Raw genomic sequence first — 17,337 nt, 5'->3', positions numbered from 1 at the left:
AAGGGTAGTGGACAAGGACAGAGGAAAAACAATTTAGCCCCAGTGCTGATAACAGTTGAAGATGGATGATGGATACATGGGTGTTTGTCTTCTATTTTCTCCACTTTTGGGTATGTTTGACATTTTCTATAAAAAGTTCAAAAAATAAAACCACTTAAGTTGAAGATTGATGGGGAGTAGTGCCAAAGGTCACCCACAGATTATCTGCTAGTTATAAAATAAAAGCTATAATTTTACAATGGAGAAATTTGGCTGCCCCTACCTTAAGTGGTGACCAAATTTAGCATCAATAATAGTGAGGAAACCAGATGTTACATGCCTCTGATTTGCTTCATCATTTATAGTTTTTTCCCCCAAAATGCTTACCCTAAATCTAACCAAACCTCTATATCTAATTTACAGTTTACAGAAAATACAGGGGAAAGAGGAAGAATCTAGATTATACCCCAAAGAAACAATGAGACAAATCCATAAAGTGGCAAGAAAATTCATGTTAAAAATACTTAAGAAAAAGGAATACCTAAAACTGAACTCATTTCCCACTCTACCTCTAATAAAACACTTCCCCCTCCTGTACTTTTCCTCAACGCCACCCATTTCTACACGTCATCCTTGACTTTACATTCTCCTTCTTACTCTAGTTCAATCTATCTCCAAGTCCTGCAGATTCCATCTCCTTAATGTCTTATATTCATCTCCTCTATTCCCCCACCATACTCTGACTCAGATTTTACTACTGATTGTTTGACTTACTGCAATAATTTTCTAAAAACCATCTCCCTGCTCCCAGCTTTACTTTCTTCAAATCTCCTATGATTCAGCCAAAGTGACCTTGCTAAAATGCAAATTTAGCAGCTATATTGCTCCAGTGCTCAAAGTCTTTTAGCAGCTCCACTGTTCACAGCAGTACTTCCAAAAATGTGGTAAGGAAATGCATGGGAGGAACTCAACATCATATTACACGGAAGCAAATGGCATGAAATCACAACGTGATCGAGTCATTCACCCTGTAAGTCTTTCAGAGCTCACTAGATTAAGAAGCAAGTCTCCACTTGCTTCTTTAACAGCAAGTGGGGTTGGGGTCGGGGGAGGGAGAGGAGACATTCACAGTCAGCAGTATCTGGCAAAATTTTTTCAACATTGTTTTTTGCTTCCATGGATTTACTTTAAAACTTATCTGCTGTGCATGGCAAGGTATATTGATTTTCCACTTCACAAAAGTGAGATAACTTTTCCTCTTAAAATATATTTAAGTTTGAAAGTTAGCTGACTTAAATATGTAAATAATAGTTTGGAGAGGTCATGATTAATATTGTGAAGATGGTAAGCAATGAATTAAATCTGGGGAAAACTGCCCTACAGCGTAAAATTCAAATTAATCTGTATGATTGTGGTGACTTCAAAAGAAGCTAACCAATTGTTTGCTATTTCTCTCCTTGAACCAGAAGGGCCTCTGTAACTACCTCAAGGAACAGAATGGGCCCACGTGAAGGTACTGATCTCCTAAGGCTAGTTTGGATGGGGCCAGTGACCCGTACCAGTCTCTCAGGGCACTTGCTTCCCAGTCCCGAGCCACCGTGCTGGAGGGACCACAGGGAGCAGGAATGGAAATGGGCTGGTAGGAGCCAGAGAGCTGAGTGGCTGCAGCTGTTTGAGTGTTCCCCTCTCAGACACCACACATAGGAGTGACTGAGTCTTCTGAATAAGTCCAGCCCAACCACCTTCTGAAAAAAATTACATGAGAAGACCCCAAGCAAGACCCTTAAAAACATGAGAGAGAATAATAAAATTATTGCTTAAACATTCACAATGTTTTGGGGTGATCTGGTACACAGGAAAATGGTAGATCTAGCCTTCTAAGAGCTGTTCCCCAAGGCCTATCTCCATAGTCTCATCTTTTCCTTTCAGTCCTTTATGTTCCTATAGTTTCATCTTCTCCTTTCAGTATGTTAACTATATCCAGCCATTCCCTTCTGGCCTGCAGAGTTTCTGCTGAAAGATCAGCTGTTGATCATATGGCGTTTCCTTTGTATGTTACTTGTTGTTTTTCTCTTGCTGCTTTTAATATTCTTTCTTTGTGTTCAGTCTTTGCTAGTCTGAGTAGCATGTGTCTTGGCATGTTTCTCCTTAGGTTTATCCTGTATGGGACTCTCTGCACTTCTTGGACTTGATTGACTATTTCCCTTCCCATGTTGGGGAAGTTTTCGACTATAATCACCTCAAAAATTTTCTCAAATCCTTTCGTTTTCCCTTCTTCTTCTGGGACCCCTAAAATTCAAATGTTGGTGTGTTTAATACTGTCCCAGAGGTCTCTAAGACTATCCTAAATTCTTTTCCATGTATTCTGCTCTTCAGCAGTTATTTCCACCATTCTATCTTCTAGCTCACTTACCCATTCTCTTGCCCTATAGTCTCATCTTAATGTTGCTCACTCTCCCTACTGCGTACAGAAAAATGACCAGTTAGTAGCTTTGCTCACACAGACTGTATACACTGCTTCACTCTTCTGTTTTTGCACATGAGGATGAGATGGATGGATGGCATCACTGACTCGATGGACGTGAGTCTGAGTGAACTCCGGGAGTTGGTGATGGACAGGGAGGCCTGGCGTGCTGCAATTCACAGGGTCGCAAAGAGTCGGACACGACTGAGTGACTGAACTGAACTGAACTGAACCCTTTACCTGGAATGCCCCTCCTTGACTTGGCCATTTAAAATCTATTCATAGTGTCAAAAAGCAACAAACTTTTTTTAAAAAGTGTATATTCATACTTCAAAATGTGAACCTTTGTGAAACTTTACCTGTATATTCCTCACTGTCTTCCCACCAGTGACTGAATTAATCCTTTCTTCCCAGAGCCACTTGGATGGTGGCGTAAATCTCACTGTAGTGTACGGACCTTGTATGTATCTTATGCGGTAAACTATTAAGTTTCTTAGGGGTAGGGAGTGTATGTCTGTGTGCAGCTGGTCCTACAGGGCTAAGGAGTGTTTGCTGGTCTGAAGCAGTTTATCCTTCTGCTTCCTTATTAGTCTACTTCACTAAAAACATTTCCATCTAAGCTTCTGGCTGACAGGAGCAGAGATGATGCCGGGTCAATGCTGCTCTCGCTCTATCGCACTCTGACTTCCCGTCCCAGGATTTTCCTTTGAATAAGGCTTTCTTTCCTGGGTTCACGACCTTGAGGAGCAGCAAGCCTAAACTGCTAAAAGCTGGCTTTTAAACCACAATTGGGGGGAACTACTTGTTGACTATCTGGGACATAAGTTTATTGAGGAATAACATTATTCCTCTTCCTTCTTTCACTTTAAAACTCTTCCTTAATCTGTCTTCTAAGCAGCCAAGTTTCTTCACACTTCTTCCTACGGCTTCCCTCCAGCAGTCACATGGTTCCTGGGTCTCACCATCCCTTCTGACTTTGGCCCTGAATCTCCTCAGCGCCAACCTGCACTTCTTTAACAGGCAATTGCCTCCCAGCCCCCACCTCAACCAGGCTAAGCTCATCACACAAGCTATAATTCAGGAGAGAGGCTTTCACATCACACCACCCTGGTCTATCATGTCAGATTCAATTGCATGTAGGATTCACTGTCCAGTGTTCAGAAGTGGGGTGAGGCAATTATCTCAAAACATAATGACAAGGAATCTGGATATTTTATATAAGGATAATAGAAAACAAACAAACAGGATTAAGAATCAGAAGTGCTTCGCCGCTCAGTCACATCAGACTCTCTGCGACTTTATGGACTGTAGCCCACCAGGCTCCTCCAGTCCATGGGGATTCTCCAGGCAAGAATACTGGAGTGGGTTGTCATACCCTCCTCCAGGGGATCTTCCCAAACCAGGGATCGAACCCAGGTCTCCCGCACTGCAGGCAGATTCTTGATCATCTGAGTCACCACGGAATCAGAAGACCTGGGTACAATTTATTGATCTGAGTCTCCCACTAAAGGCTATTTTTTGGTAAACTGAATCAGAAATGTTCCTCTATAAATGTTGCAGAAAAACGTTTTCAATGGCTATGGTACATAATAAATAAGAAATACAAGATTTGAATATAGGTAGCCCCACTCACTAAACACACTAAAGTGAACAGAAGTATACAAAAATAATAGGGAAAAATTTATTTTAGGTTTTTTATTAATAAAGTTCCTATTATACCTTACTATAAACTTAATTACAATCTAAATGTAAAAGCTGGAACCATAAAAACACTAGGAAAAAGATGAATAAATTATTTTTATACTTTTAATGAGTGAAGAAAAATTTTCAAAGCATGACACAAAATTCAACTCAAAAGCCATGAAGGGGGGAAAAAGTCATGAAGGAAAAGATAATACATTGACCTACATAAAAATTTAAAACATGTGAAAGGCAAATAACTAGCACAAAGTCAAAAATTAAAATAAAACAAACTGAGGGTGAAAAATATCAGCAATACATACAGCAAGTAGTTCTAATGTAATATGTATATAAAAGTTCTTACAAATCTATAAGGAAAAAATAATGACCAAACACAAAAGTGAACCAAGTATTTGAAAAGAAAATTTATATAAGAATAAGTACCACTGCCAGTGAGCATAAAAGGTATCTAATTTCACTAAAAATTAAAGAAACCCTACATAAAGCAACAATAAGAAATACTTTTTCACCTATCAGATTGGCAAAGATTGAAACACTCTACAATAGCCACTTGGCAAAGGGATGGTGGAAACAGGCATCATGATATACTTTTGATGAGAACTAAACTGATGCAACTTGTCTGGAAAGCAGTGCGGCAATACTTATTAACAGTATAAATGAGCATAACCTTTGATCAGTGAATCTTCCCTTCCAGGAATTTTGCTTAAGGTAATACAAATACTAGACCACTGGGGCAAAGTCAGCTATATTCAGCTGTTTATTGCAGCACTGTTTATAACAGGAAAAACTGGAAATAAATGTCCATCAACAGAGGTTTGGTTAAATAAATTATGATACATCCACCAGAAGAAACACAGCACTGCTATTAATGTACAGACATGGAAAAAAAATAGCCTAGGTAAATTATCAAGAGAGGAAATTTCAACCATTTTTATTGGGTTAAAATATACGTAACATTTGCCATTTTAAGTATTTTTGAAGTTTAAAATTCAGTGGTATTAATTAAACCACAGCATTGTGCAACCATCACCACTATTTCCGAAACTCTTTCGAAACTCTCCCGAACAGAAACACTGTAACCACTAAGCAACACCTCCCAATTCTCCCTTCTTCCTAGGCTCCTAGTAACCTCCAATATGCTTTTGGTCTCTATTAATTTGCCTATTATAGGTATTTGAAGGAAAGTTATGACCAACCTAGATAGCATATTCAAAAGCAGAGACATCACTTTACCAACAAAGGTCCGTCTAGTCAAGGCTATGGTTTTTCCAGTGGTCATGTATGGATGTGAGAGTTGGGACTGTGAAGAAAGCTGAGCGATGAACAATTGATGCTTTTGAACTGTGGTGTTGGAGAAGACTCTTGAGAGTCCCTTGGACTGCAAGGAGATCCAACCAGTCCATTCTGAAGGAGATCAGCCCTGGGTGTTCTTTGGAAGGAATGATGCTAAAGCTGAAACTCCAATACTTTGGCCACCTCATGCGAAGAGTTGACTCATTGGAGAAGACTCTGATGCTGGGAGGGATGGGGGCAGGAGGAGAAGGGGACAACAGAGGATGAGATGGCTGGATGGCATCACCGACTCAATGGATGTGAGTTTGGGTGAACTCCGGGAGTTGGTGATGGACAGGGAGGCCTGGTGTGCTGCGATTCATGGGGTCGAAAGAGTCAGACACGACTGAGTGACTGAACTGAATTGAACTATATATACAGACTCATACAATATCTGTCCTATTATATCTTGATTTATTTCACCTAGCACAGTGTTTTAAAGATTCATCCATGTTGTGGCATGCATCAGAATTCCATCCCTCTCATCGCTGATTAATATTCTACTACATGGACCTACCACATGCTGTTCATATTCATGTGTGGATGAACTCAGTTGTTTCCACCTTTGAGGCAGTGAATAACGCTGATACGAACACTGGCATAAAGCACCTGAGTTTCTGTTTTCACTTCTGTTGGGTTTATACCTGGGAGTGGAATTGCTAGGTCATTAGGCAAGTTTTTGCTTTTTGAGGAACCAAAAGAATTTAGTCCCTTGACAACTACACCATTTACATTCTCACCAGTAATATATAAGGGTTCTAACTTTCTCCACACTGTCATCAATGCTTTTTTTTTTTATTACAGTATCACCATTTTTTGAAAGATGAAATAAGTGTATATGCAAACGTAGAAAAAAATCCATTGTTACTCAACTGTTAACAATGATTATATTTTTTGGTGCATGGGTTTAAAGGATGGGTTCCTATTCAGATTTATATATTTTTCTGTTTTGTAAAAGTTTTTAGAACAAATATATTACTTCTGCTCCCAAAAAAGAAGAGAGGGGAACAAACAAATCTTAAACAAAAATTAGGCTGAGAGAGAGTTTCGTGCATGCTTGCTAATCTGAAATGTTACCACTTCACAGTTCTTGTCTTGTATAGACAGCAATGCCCTGAATCAGCAGCAGTGGAGATCTGAGTCCAGTCCTAGCTCGGCCACCTCGGGCGCTCAGTTTTCTCACTTCTACCCTATTGCACCTAGGACTGGACCAGAGTTCCCATCAGTAAGCTCAGCAGACCTCTTCAACCCAGGGCAGCACCAGGGCTCAGGGCTACCAGCAGCCTTCTTCTATCCCAGCATGTCTTACAAAATTTATCATCTTCCATGTGTACAGCGATATGACAAAGGCTGGGCAGAGGAAAATCAGGTAACCTTTAAACATCCCTTCCCATACCGAAACAGAATCCTGGAATAATGAGGGAAGCTAAACAAAGAAGAGTCCTGGGAAAATCAAAGAGTCACTGGCCACGCAGGAGAGATGAAGATCCTCCCTTCAGGGGAGAGGCAAGCACAGACAAGGAATCAAGGGGAAACAGAATTCCACAGAAGAGAAGGCAGCTTGTGTTTATTTACTAAATCGAGTGTCTCACCTGGAGCCGCAGGCCCTTGAAGAGATAGCAAGGGGCAATGCCTGGAACCATGAGGCTCTGGGAGAAGAATTCCAAAGTCACCTGCCTGGGCAGCAGACAAGCAGAAAACCTGACCTCTGTGGGAAGAGGCACAGAGGCCTGGCTGAGTGAAAGCCACATGAAATCCTCCCGTCCAGGTGTTCTCAGCCTATCAGGTGCCAACTGTGGACTTTGCCCTTGAAATTCAACTCCTGGGCTAAAGAGATAATCTCCCAGGCATGTCCTGTGTAAACTTGACTAATCAACAGAACGCAGGCAGTGCAGAGCCTGCCCGCAGTCCCTGAAAACAGTCCTGCCAGCCAGTAGGCTGTGCTGAAGGGCAGGGGAGACTTTATCCTGGCATAAAGGTCACCTCTCCGAAAACAGTGCCCAAGAAGGGCATTTTCCAAAAATTAGCCAACAGCTGTTTACAGACAAGCACACAGCTGGAAACCTCATGCGGAGGTGACAGGGATATTGCCAGAAGAATCCTAGAGACTGAGGACAAGAACTTTGACCAGGCTTTGTTGATGTTATGGAGTTAGCCACCCAGGAGACTGTATAGACATGAAATTCCAAGTAAATGAAGGAAGTGGAAGTGTGGAAGTGTTAGCCATTCAGTCATGTCTGCCTCTTTGCCACCCCCATGGACTGCAGCCCACTAGGCTCCTCTGTCCATGGTGTTCTCCAGGCACGTATACTGGAATGGGTAGCCATTCATTTCTTCAGGGCATCTTCCTGATCCAGAGCTCGAACCCAGATCATCTGAGCCACCAGGGAAGCCCAAGTTTAAAAAGGAAGGCTCACCTATTTAGATCTGGCCCTCTCACCAACATCAGACTCTCAGCTGCTAAGCCTGGGAAGCAACGCTTTCCAAGCAGTGGTGGCAGTAGCAATTTAGAAACCTGTTAAAAATGCAAATCCCCAGGCCCCACTTCGGACCTACTGAACTGGAAACAAGCTTCCCAGGTGAGTTTGGGAGCAGCTCAAGTCTGAAAACCACTGCTTAAGGCCCTAGAGAACTCTGTCATCTGGAGGTCAGACCCTCCCTCCCCACCATCCAGACCTCCCTTATAGTCTCCTTTAAATGAATTTTGAGGGACTAGAATATTACCTCTCTGTGCTGTGCTCAGTCATGTCCGACTCTTCACAGCCCGTAGACTGTAGCCCATCAGGCTCTCCAGTTACACCCAATAAGACAGACATGCTTCTTCCCCCTCTAATTCTATCTTCCATGTGGTCTCACAGGTTTCTTTGCCTGTGTGCATGCATGCATGCTAAGTCACTTCAGTCATGTCTGACTCTTTGCAACCCTATGGACTGTAGCCCGCTGGTCTCCTCTGTCCATGAGATTCTCCAGGCAAGAACACTGGAGTGGGTTGCCATGCCCTCCTCCAGGGGATCTTCCCAACCCAGGGATCGAACCCTCATCTCTCACATCTCCTGTATTAGCAGGCAGGTTCTTTACCACTTTATTAGCGCCACATGGGGGTTTCTTTTTTACCAACTAAATCCAGGTATGTTCCTTTCTTGCTTTCAGAAGGACAATTTCCAGAGGGTTCAAGCACTTCAAGTTCTGACCTCAACCAAGCTCTTTTCCATCATTCACTAGACCATCTGTGTGTCCCGGCTCATGGGGGTGACCATCTACTGCAGGCTCAGTGAAGAGGTACTGGAGATGAAAGCACCCTCTCAAGGAGTCTTTACTAATCACAGAGCTTTTCCTTCAGAAGCCAAATAGTTACTAAAACAGACAGTGGTAGGCAAACAGAAAAGTAGAGTCCCATTACTTACCAAAGAAATTCCTCTGTGTGTCAGGAATCTATGTTAAACCTGAAATTCAATCTCACCTTCTCTGCCCTTCACAGACCATTCCATCTAGCCGACGGACCAAGGCTGAACACAGATCTCATGAACATCAAGGACTGGAAGTTTATCAACACCCTGTAGATTTTCATTTCAGAACCCTCACCCCTGATTTACAGAATCCAAACAGGATCAGTCCCACAAAAAAGAAGTATCTATCAATAGAAACTAGTCAATGTTCAATTTCCAGCGAGCGAAAGTTATGGCCTAATAAATTTCTTTCCTCAAACATTGCCAACAAACTTGAAGACTCCAAAAGAGACCTGTGGACTAAAACATCAGAATTTACTTACAAATGCTAATTTACTGACATATTGCTTAAATCTTCCAAAAACAAATTCCATCTTCTTACTGCAAAATGAGAGGGAATCATAATATAACATTTAATTAACTACTTGTCTCCACAAGTAGTTCATGAGTTTAATGAGAAAGATGATCACTCCTCCTACCCAGATAAAGAGAGGTGATTCAGACTATCTGTTTCCAAGTCTTGCCACACACCCTTACCCTGCCCAATTTTTGATTTGGACTGGTATTCTCAACATTCAACCAGATACACCTTTCAGAAAAAGATGAAATCCACAAATATCCAGAATCTTATCCTAATTTCCAGCGGATAGAAAGGAGAACAGGACAGTAAACAACACAGAACAATTCAAGGGGGAAAATGCTCATTAACTATTTTAGATAATTAAGAGGAATGCACCAGTCAGAGAGAGCACATCCTTTGGAATGGTACAGACTTAGATCTGGATTTTAAGCAAGTTAGCCAGTCTAGGTTCCTCAACCGTAGACACCAGAGCATCAACAAATTCACTCACAGCTGCTGTGAGAATTTGCTAAAATGATGCAAGTGAAAATGCCTAGTAAAACACAATACGTATAAGAGAGTAAGCATGCATTCTGCTAATGATGTACCACAAATCTAAAATCTACAGAAATCTTTAAAACATATTGCTTGATCCCAAGAACTACGCAGAACTGAGTTGTATTTATTCAACTTCCTTTAGTTAATTAGCTACGTGCCAACCCCTACTCCAGAGCCCTTCTCTTTCCCCTTGCTTTTTTTCTTTTCAAATTCAATCTTCCTCTCAGACAATCATCCCTCTCAAATTTTGACAACTTGGCCCTAGTTGTGCCACAGACCTAGAATATGAACACCTCATACTGGTTTTCCAAGCTCCTTACCACGGCCAAAAGGCTGCACTTGAAGTAGCCTCCACCATCTTCTGCTCCTAATCTGCTTGCCCCCTGTATTCTAACAATGACAACTTTCTGTTCTCTCAACAAGCCGACCTCTTTTTTTACCCTCAAAGACTTTGCACTGCTGTTCTCTCTTCCAGGAAGGTGAAAGAAAGTGAAGTCACTCAACTGTTGTAGCCTACCAGGCTCCTCCGTTCATGGGATTCTTCAGGTAAGAATACTGGAGTGGGTTGCCATTTCCTTCTCCAGGGGATCTTCCCAACCCAGGGATCGAACCCTGGTCTCCAGCATTGCAGGCAAACACTTTAACCTCTGAGCCACCAGGGAAGTCCCTGTCTTTGCTGCAGAGATAACTACTAACACATCAAAGTCCTTGTGTGGTGGAGCTCCAAGTAGAGCAGAAATGGGGGCAGGCAGTAAATAAGCAAACAAATCACAAATAAGATAAAGACAGTGATATGAGCGATGAAGGAAATAATGGTGATGTGAAAGAGAGAGGCACAGGAACTTGAGAACTATTTTCAAAAAAGAACTTCAAAAAGGCCTCTCGGAGAAGATGACATTGAAGCTTCAAGGACAAGAAAAAGCTGTGAATGTGCAGATTTAGGGAAGGTACCTTCTTGGACTTCCCTGGTGGCTCAGAGGTTAAAGTGTCTGCCTGCAATTCGCGAGACCCTAGGTTGGGAAGATCCCCTGGAGAAGGAAATGGCAACCCACTCCAGTATTCTTGCCTGGAGAATCCCATGAACGGAGGAGCCTGGTAGGGGTCGCAAAGAGTCAGACACGATTGAGTGACTTCACTTTCACTTTCTGCAGCATAGAAAATGGTGCCTAGAACAGGATGAAAGTGAAAGTCACTCAGTGGCGTCTGACTCTTTGCGACCCCATGGAATAGTCCATGGAATTCTCCACGCCAGAATACTGGAGTGAGTAGCCATTCCCTTCTCCAGGGGATCTTCCCAACCCAGGTATCAAACCCAGGTCTCTGACATTGCAGGTGAATTCTTTACCTGCTGAGCCACAAGGGCAGCCCAAGAAACGAAGAACAAGATGGACACTCAATAAAGACATATTGAATGAATGAATAAATAAATAACATTTCTAAACAAAAGAGGCAGATTTGGACACTCTCCCTGCCCTCCAGGGGATCTCAGGGAAAGACTGCAAATTAAAAAGAGAAAAGACTGAGGAGAAATAAACTCTAAGGGAACACAAACAGATAAAGCCATCCCAGTTCCCCTACTGACATTAACTGCTATTGCTGGCCAGGATGATGTCACAGGTATTGCAATCTCCACAGCTTGCCTTCTCCCCCCACTAAGTTTTCTTATCATGGTAGAATGCACACAACTCCACGGTCTTATCCTTTAGTTTCTGCAGCTTCCCAGGGCTCAACTTTTTCTAGCAGAGCTATGTAGACATCTGACCTTGGGTATTTTTCAGGTGAAAAGAAGTCTGGGTAGCATTGCATATAAAACCTGCCTGGGTTCACCAAACAGATGTGGGTTTCAAGAAGAAACTTGTCTGTTTGTATTCAATGAGGTCTAAATACAACACAATTTTCCAGCTGTTCCTCACTGTTTTCTTTTTAGCTTGGCCCCTGCCACTTCCCTTTGGGCACTTACTCAGCGTTAAGAAAACCCACAGTCCTTCTTACCACTAGCATCCTCACAGCCGGCTCTCCCAGCACAACTGAGCAGTGACCCTTCCCTGAGTGGCAGTGATGATGCCCACCCAAAGAGCCCGGGACCCAGAGAGGACAGTGCTGCTCAAGCCATCTCAAAGACAGCAATTTATCTGGCATTTCCATTTATGTCTGAAGCCAAACTGGTGAATAAATCTGGAGGTGAGAGAGGAACAAAGAAAATAAACTTCAGGGCCCTCTTTCTGGATTCCAAATTCTCAGTTCTCTGAGCGAGTCAAGTCACAGACTGCAAACAAAGGCCACTGCCATTGCCAAGTTAACTGAGCTATCCCAGGTATTCTCCTTTCGCATTCAAACACCACACTTCTTGAGAGCTGCCAGGGTCAGTCAGGTTCTTTCACTTCCTTTCCCTATTTGCATCCATTTGCCAAGAGACAAAATCTAGGCACAAGTGGATCTGACTTTCTTCTCAGATCTCTACAAATGAGTACGAAACCTCACGTGTGGTTTCTACACCCTCTGGTCTTCACTTCTTTTCATCACTCCTTCAGAACACATGGGAGGTCAAAAATTGCCAATAAACTAAAAAAGGTAGGGAAGTCTGGCACAAAATCTGCACCAAGAAAACTTACCTCCGGTAAGGAGAGTCAGGCATAGTTTAGGCAGCTGAAAATACTATCAAGGCTGAGCTTCCCCTGAGTGTATATAGGGAGCTACTGCAGGGTTTGAGTTCCTGCCTCTGGGAGCCTACAGAAGTAAGACCGCGGAAGAAATAAGACGTTTGACCCTAATCCGCAGTTTGGTCTTCTGAAGCAAAAGAAACCTTAAATTATAAACAGCCTCACTCAAAGGGAAAATTTGTGAAGCACCTACTCCCAGGAACTCCCCATTCTGCCCCAGGCCAGCCTGGGTTCGGCAGGCCCATAAATTGGCACTGTTGATGTGACCTTCCCAGACTGTTTCAACAAGAGATAACAACAAAGCTGAGAGCTTTGGTAGCACTCAAAGGAGATTTGAGGGACTTAAAACGTGCTGCTAAATTTGGCAGCTAAAGTTCCCATTTCTTGCCGTTGAAAAAGGCAATCTCTTTATAATTACACTTGTAGATAAGATGCACCAAGCTACTGGAGCTACTCATTCTTCTGAGGAACAGGTTAGAATCTCCTGGACCCAACCCACCGCTCCTCTGAGACTGGTCTCAGAGTCCAGTGAGGAGACAAATGTCACCTGGGGCTGGGGAGGCAACCTGTCTCCTGGAAGACAAAGTGCCAGGAGCCTCTCCTACAACTCACTGTCTGAACTGCAACCACCTGCCTGGGGATATTCACCACTCACAAGCTCTCTCTGCCCCTGAATTTACATTCTCCCTCAGCCCACTTCCCACCTTACTCTTTCACCCAGGGCTCTGCTACAGAACACGCATGACTCATCAGAGAAGGTCCTTTCAACCTAGATGCTCCTTTTTTTGGCCAGACTCCCCCTCTAGCCTATATATTTCTTTATAAAAACAAGGTACAGGAGCTACGACCCGTGCACTGATAATGAGCACATGTGCTAAGTCGCCTCCGGCGTGTCCGACTCTTCGCAGCCCTATGGACTACTTTGCCCATAGGGTTCTCCAGGCAAGAATACTGGAGTGGGTTGCCATGCCCTCCTTCTGGGGATCTTCCTGAGCCAGGGATCGAACTCATGTCTCTTAAGTCTCCTGCATTGGCAGGCGGGTTCTTTACCACTACCGCCACCTGGGAAGTCCATGCACTGATAGGGGACACATATTACTGCCCTGCTGATACTAGATATCTGTCCAAGACATAGAGGAAGTGGGTAGCACCTCACATTTCTCAGCAGAACAAACCAGACAGACTAGCCACTCAGAATCAAACTCTGCTTGACTTAGAAGAGAATAATAAATATAACAATCATTGCTCACACTGCATGAAGTGCTAGATATGAGGTGCTATTCTCAGCACTTGACATTTAGACCTCGCCACGACCCTATGAAAATAGTACTATTACCACCTCCATTCTACAGACGAGGGACTGGGTCCTAGGAGGCTAAGTGCCTTACCCAAGGTGACCGAGCTGGGATGTAGCAGAGCCTGAATGTGAACCACAACAGCCTGACCCGGGTCTGGATATCACTCTTTCATTGGAGGGCTCTTCCCCTAACACACAGGTTTGTCTCTGAGCACAAGCGGCTCACTCTAGGATCTACAGGAGAGAGGATCCATCAGAAAACACTTGCCAGTTTTCTCCACTGAGAGAGGGAAACTGTGGACAGAATTTATTCCCAGAGCTGGTCTAAGTCTTTGCGGCACATGAGTACTCCAAACATCTACTGACCAAAATTTTTCCAGAGGCACTAAGTGAAACCACCACCTCTATTTCTTACTGACCCGGGAGACCTTCTAGCTTACTAAGAGATAGAGCCTCTTTGCAAGTTGTTGTGCAGCTGAGAACAAGCTCCCAGTCTCCAAGTTAAAAGAACCAAGTCGGAACGTTTCCCAGAATCCAGCTGATGGTTTTTGTTTTTTTTTTAAGTTACTCAAATATGTTTTAAAGCATAAACTACATACGTAGGTCAATTTGAGGAAATAAAATGTATCAACTACTATATTCAGTTTCATAAGACTTTAGGGAATCTAGTTGGAAAGATAAGATGCATTTCAAGTGCCGAGTCAGAATGTCAACGAAAACACCCAATCCCAATCCCCCTTGCTAGAAAAGGAAGCTGAAGCCTAGGACTAACACTCGGATCTGCTTACTACGAGGCCAGGGCTCCTTCTCCTGCTGCATGCAGGCAGAGACGTTCCTAGGAGGGAGACATCTCCAACAACAGCAGCAGTTAGCACTTACTGAGAGCATGTGTGTGCCAGAAACCAAGCTAAGTGCTTTATACAAATTAACTCCTGCAACAGATCGTTGGGATGGGTAATATTACTCCCAATTTACAGATGAAGAGACTAAGGTTTTATAGAGGTTAACTGCAGGGGTCCACAGGTAGTAAGAGGAAGAGCCAGACTGTGAACCTCCAGAGCCAGCCTCAAAGCCCATGTTAGCTGGGTTTTGAAGGACACAGAGAATTCACAGAAGAAAGGTGAGCAGTGCCAGGGTAGCCAGTGTCCAGAGCACTGGGGGCAGCCAGCTTGGACAGGGCCTCCAGGGCTGGGTTAAAGAGGACCTCAAGGTCCCACCTGGGCTGGCCTGTCGGAGAGGGGCAAGCAAAAAGCGTTCTAGACTCCCCTGACTGTGAAGGTAAGCCTCCTTCAGAAGGATAAAGCTGAGCCTGTGAAGCTGGGTCAAGAAGGACCACTTAGCGACTCTCCTGAGGTCTTGACAGAAAGAGGAAGAAAATGCAAAGTCTACACTCCTTCTAAAAGAAGGATCTGATTTGACTTTCCTAACACAGGAACCCCAACCTGATTAAGAGATGCCAGCCATAGTCTCTTCAAAGTGCTGCTCTAAGTTGATGACAATAATGGAAAGCGTTGAACATTTACTGTGTGCCAGGCACTGGGCTGAGAGCTTTACATGCATCATTTCATTCAATCCTCACCACAACGCTAACCAGCTAAGAACTATCATTACAGGAAGTCCCCTATGTACAAACCTTCAAGTTGCAAACTTTCGAAGATGGGAACGTGTGTTCACGTGTCCAGTCATGTAAGTTTGTTCACACGTCTGGTGTTCATTGTCACGTGTGTGCATCCTCTACAAGTGGGTGTACTTTTGTGTACTTTACAGTACTGTGTTGAATACAGTAGTACAGTATATTTATTTCAAGCTAGATCTACAAGAGGATGACTTCACTGATCCTTGTGAAGACCTGATGGAATTGTAGGCCAGCCCTTGGATTCCAGCTATCGTACTGTACTACTGTACTTTTCAAGGCACTATACTGTAAGATTTGAAATGTTTACTTTTTGTGTTTGTCTTTTATGTATTATTTGTGTGAAAAGTACTATAAACCTATATATATATATAGGCATATACATATAAACTTATACGGTACTATATAGCCGATTATGTTAATTGAGTACCTAGGCTAACTTTGTTGGACTTTGAACAAATCGGGCTAACAAATGCACTCTCAGAACTGAATTCATTCATATACAGGGGACTTACTGTATATCCATTTTACAGATGCCTCACAGAAAACTGAGGCTCAGAGAGATTAGTTAAATTACCCAAGGTCACACAGATAACAAATAGTAATATCAGGTTCTAAATCTAGATTTATTTAAGATCCCGAGTTCCAGCCCTTAATCACTTCACCAGACTGCCTATAAGATACTCTAGTATCATATGTAAATAGTTTCATCAGAGCTGCTCAAAGGCAGCACCATACACTCTCACTGGGCATCTAATAGTCACTGAGAGTTGAACACACACATTACAGGTTGACTCCCTTAAAAGCAATCTATAAAACTCAGTTGTCAGAACTCAATAAGGGAGCCTCTGTTCCAAGCCACAAATGAGCACACAAAGCTAAAGAGTTCTAGAAACCAGCTGACTTTGTAGTTTTCTTTCCAATTTTCCCATTTCCCTTTTCCCATTCCCCACCCCCTGCACACACACCCCGTCACCCGACACTCCCAGAGAAGCTGCCACCCAGGCCTAGAACCCTCACCCTCCTCCTAGTTCCAGTCCTTAGTTGGCTCTCTTCCATCACGCAAATAGTGCTTCAAATCAGAGTTTAAGAGTTGGACCCTCTTCCTTTCGCCCAGTCTAAAGCATGAATAGTCATTAACCCTACCATCAAAACCTAAAACTTCAGTAGGTCTGTGCTCCTTCTCAGTCACATGGACAGAGGCTCACACTGAGGAGGAAATAAGCATAATAAATCATGTAATACAGGGTGTGTGTGTGTGTGTGTGTGTGTGTGTATGATAAATCTCACACTTGATTTTTTTTTTAATCTTTCCCAGTTCTTGGCCCAGACCCTCTGGATTCACTGACTAAATGAGTGAACAGACCAACAGAACATGTGGAGAGCAGGGATGTCTCCGAGTCAAAGAGCAAATGAACAGGGGTGTCGACCCCAGTGCCAGCCACCCCCACCCACCCCTGCCCTCCCGATGCCTGTTAGGACCTACACAAAGCTGTCTCCGTGAGCCCCCTGGGGGCAAACCAGCCTTCTGCTAAGTCGTGAGGGCCTTCTAGGTTAGTCCAGGTACCCCCTCTGTCACCCCTCCTATCCCTGAGAACTACCTTTCCCCCAGTCCCCTTCCCAGGGCCTCTCTCCTGTTTCCTTCCAGTAGTCTTCCTACTGCTTCAGAGCTTGTCTCCATAACCCTGTGTTCATCTCATTTTACCCAAGTTCAAATGGTCCTTCATTCACTGTGACGTTTCCTATTAGCCAATTGCCAACTCACATACAAATCCCCTTCAGTGACAAGTCACACAGAAATATAGTCTGGATCTCTGAGAAACAGGTAGTTTCATGACAAACTCTCAGGAACAAGTCAGCTTTGGTTACGAAGGCTTCATATCCTGATTGCATATAATTCACCCTTTATATAGACAGTGCAGCTTTC

The 17,337-nt window shown here is 43.4% G+C and overlaps 1 protein-coding gene across 15 annotated transcripts in view; it reads right to left on the bottom strand.

The window, feature by feature from the left end:
- DENND2B (DENN domain containing 2B) overlaps positions 1–17,337 on the bottom strand; it is a 167,496-nt gene that overhangs the window by 100,079 nt on the left and 50,080 nt on the right. Inside the window, exon 1 of one of the 15 annotated variants that reach the window (XM_069554478.1) lies at positions 7,069–7,286. The exons of 13 other annotated variants lie outside the window; for them this stretch is intronic. The gene's annotated coding sequence lies outside the window, so the exon portion shown is untranslated. Of the gene's footprint in view, positions 1–7,068; positions 7,287–17,337 lie in introns of those variants that run through there. One more of the 15 variants, XM_069554469.1, reaches the window with a different exon arrangement.

This window comes from Ovis canadensis, chromosome 15 (assembly GCF_042477335.2).
Source record: "Ovis canadensis isolate MfBH-ARS-UI-01 breed Bighorn chromosome 15, ARS-UI_OviCan_v2, whole genome shotgun sequence".
Classification (NCBI taxonomy): Eukaryota; Metazoa; Chordata; class Mammalia; order Artiodactyla; family Bovidae; genus Ovis; species Ovis canadensis.
Note: the sequence above shows the minus strand (reverse complement) of the source record. Positions and strands in the feature narration are given on the sequence as shown.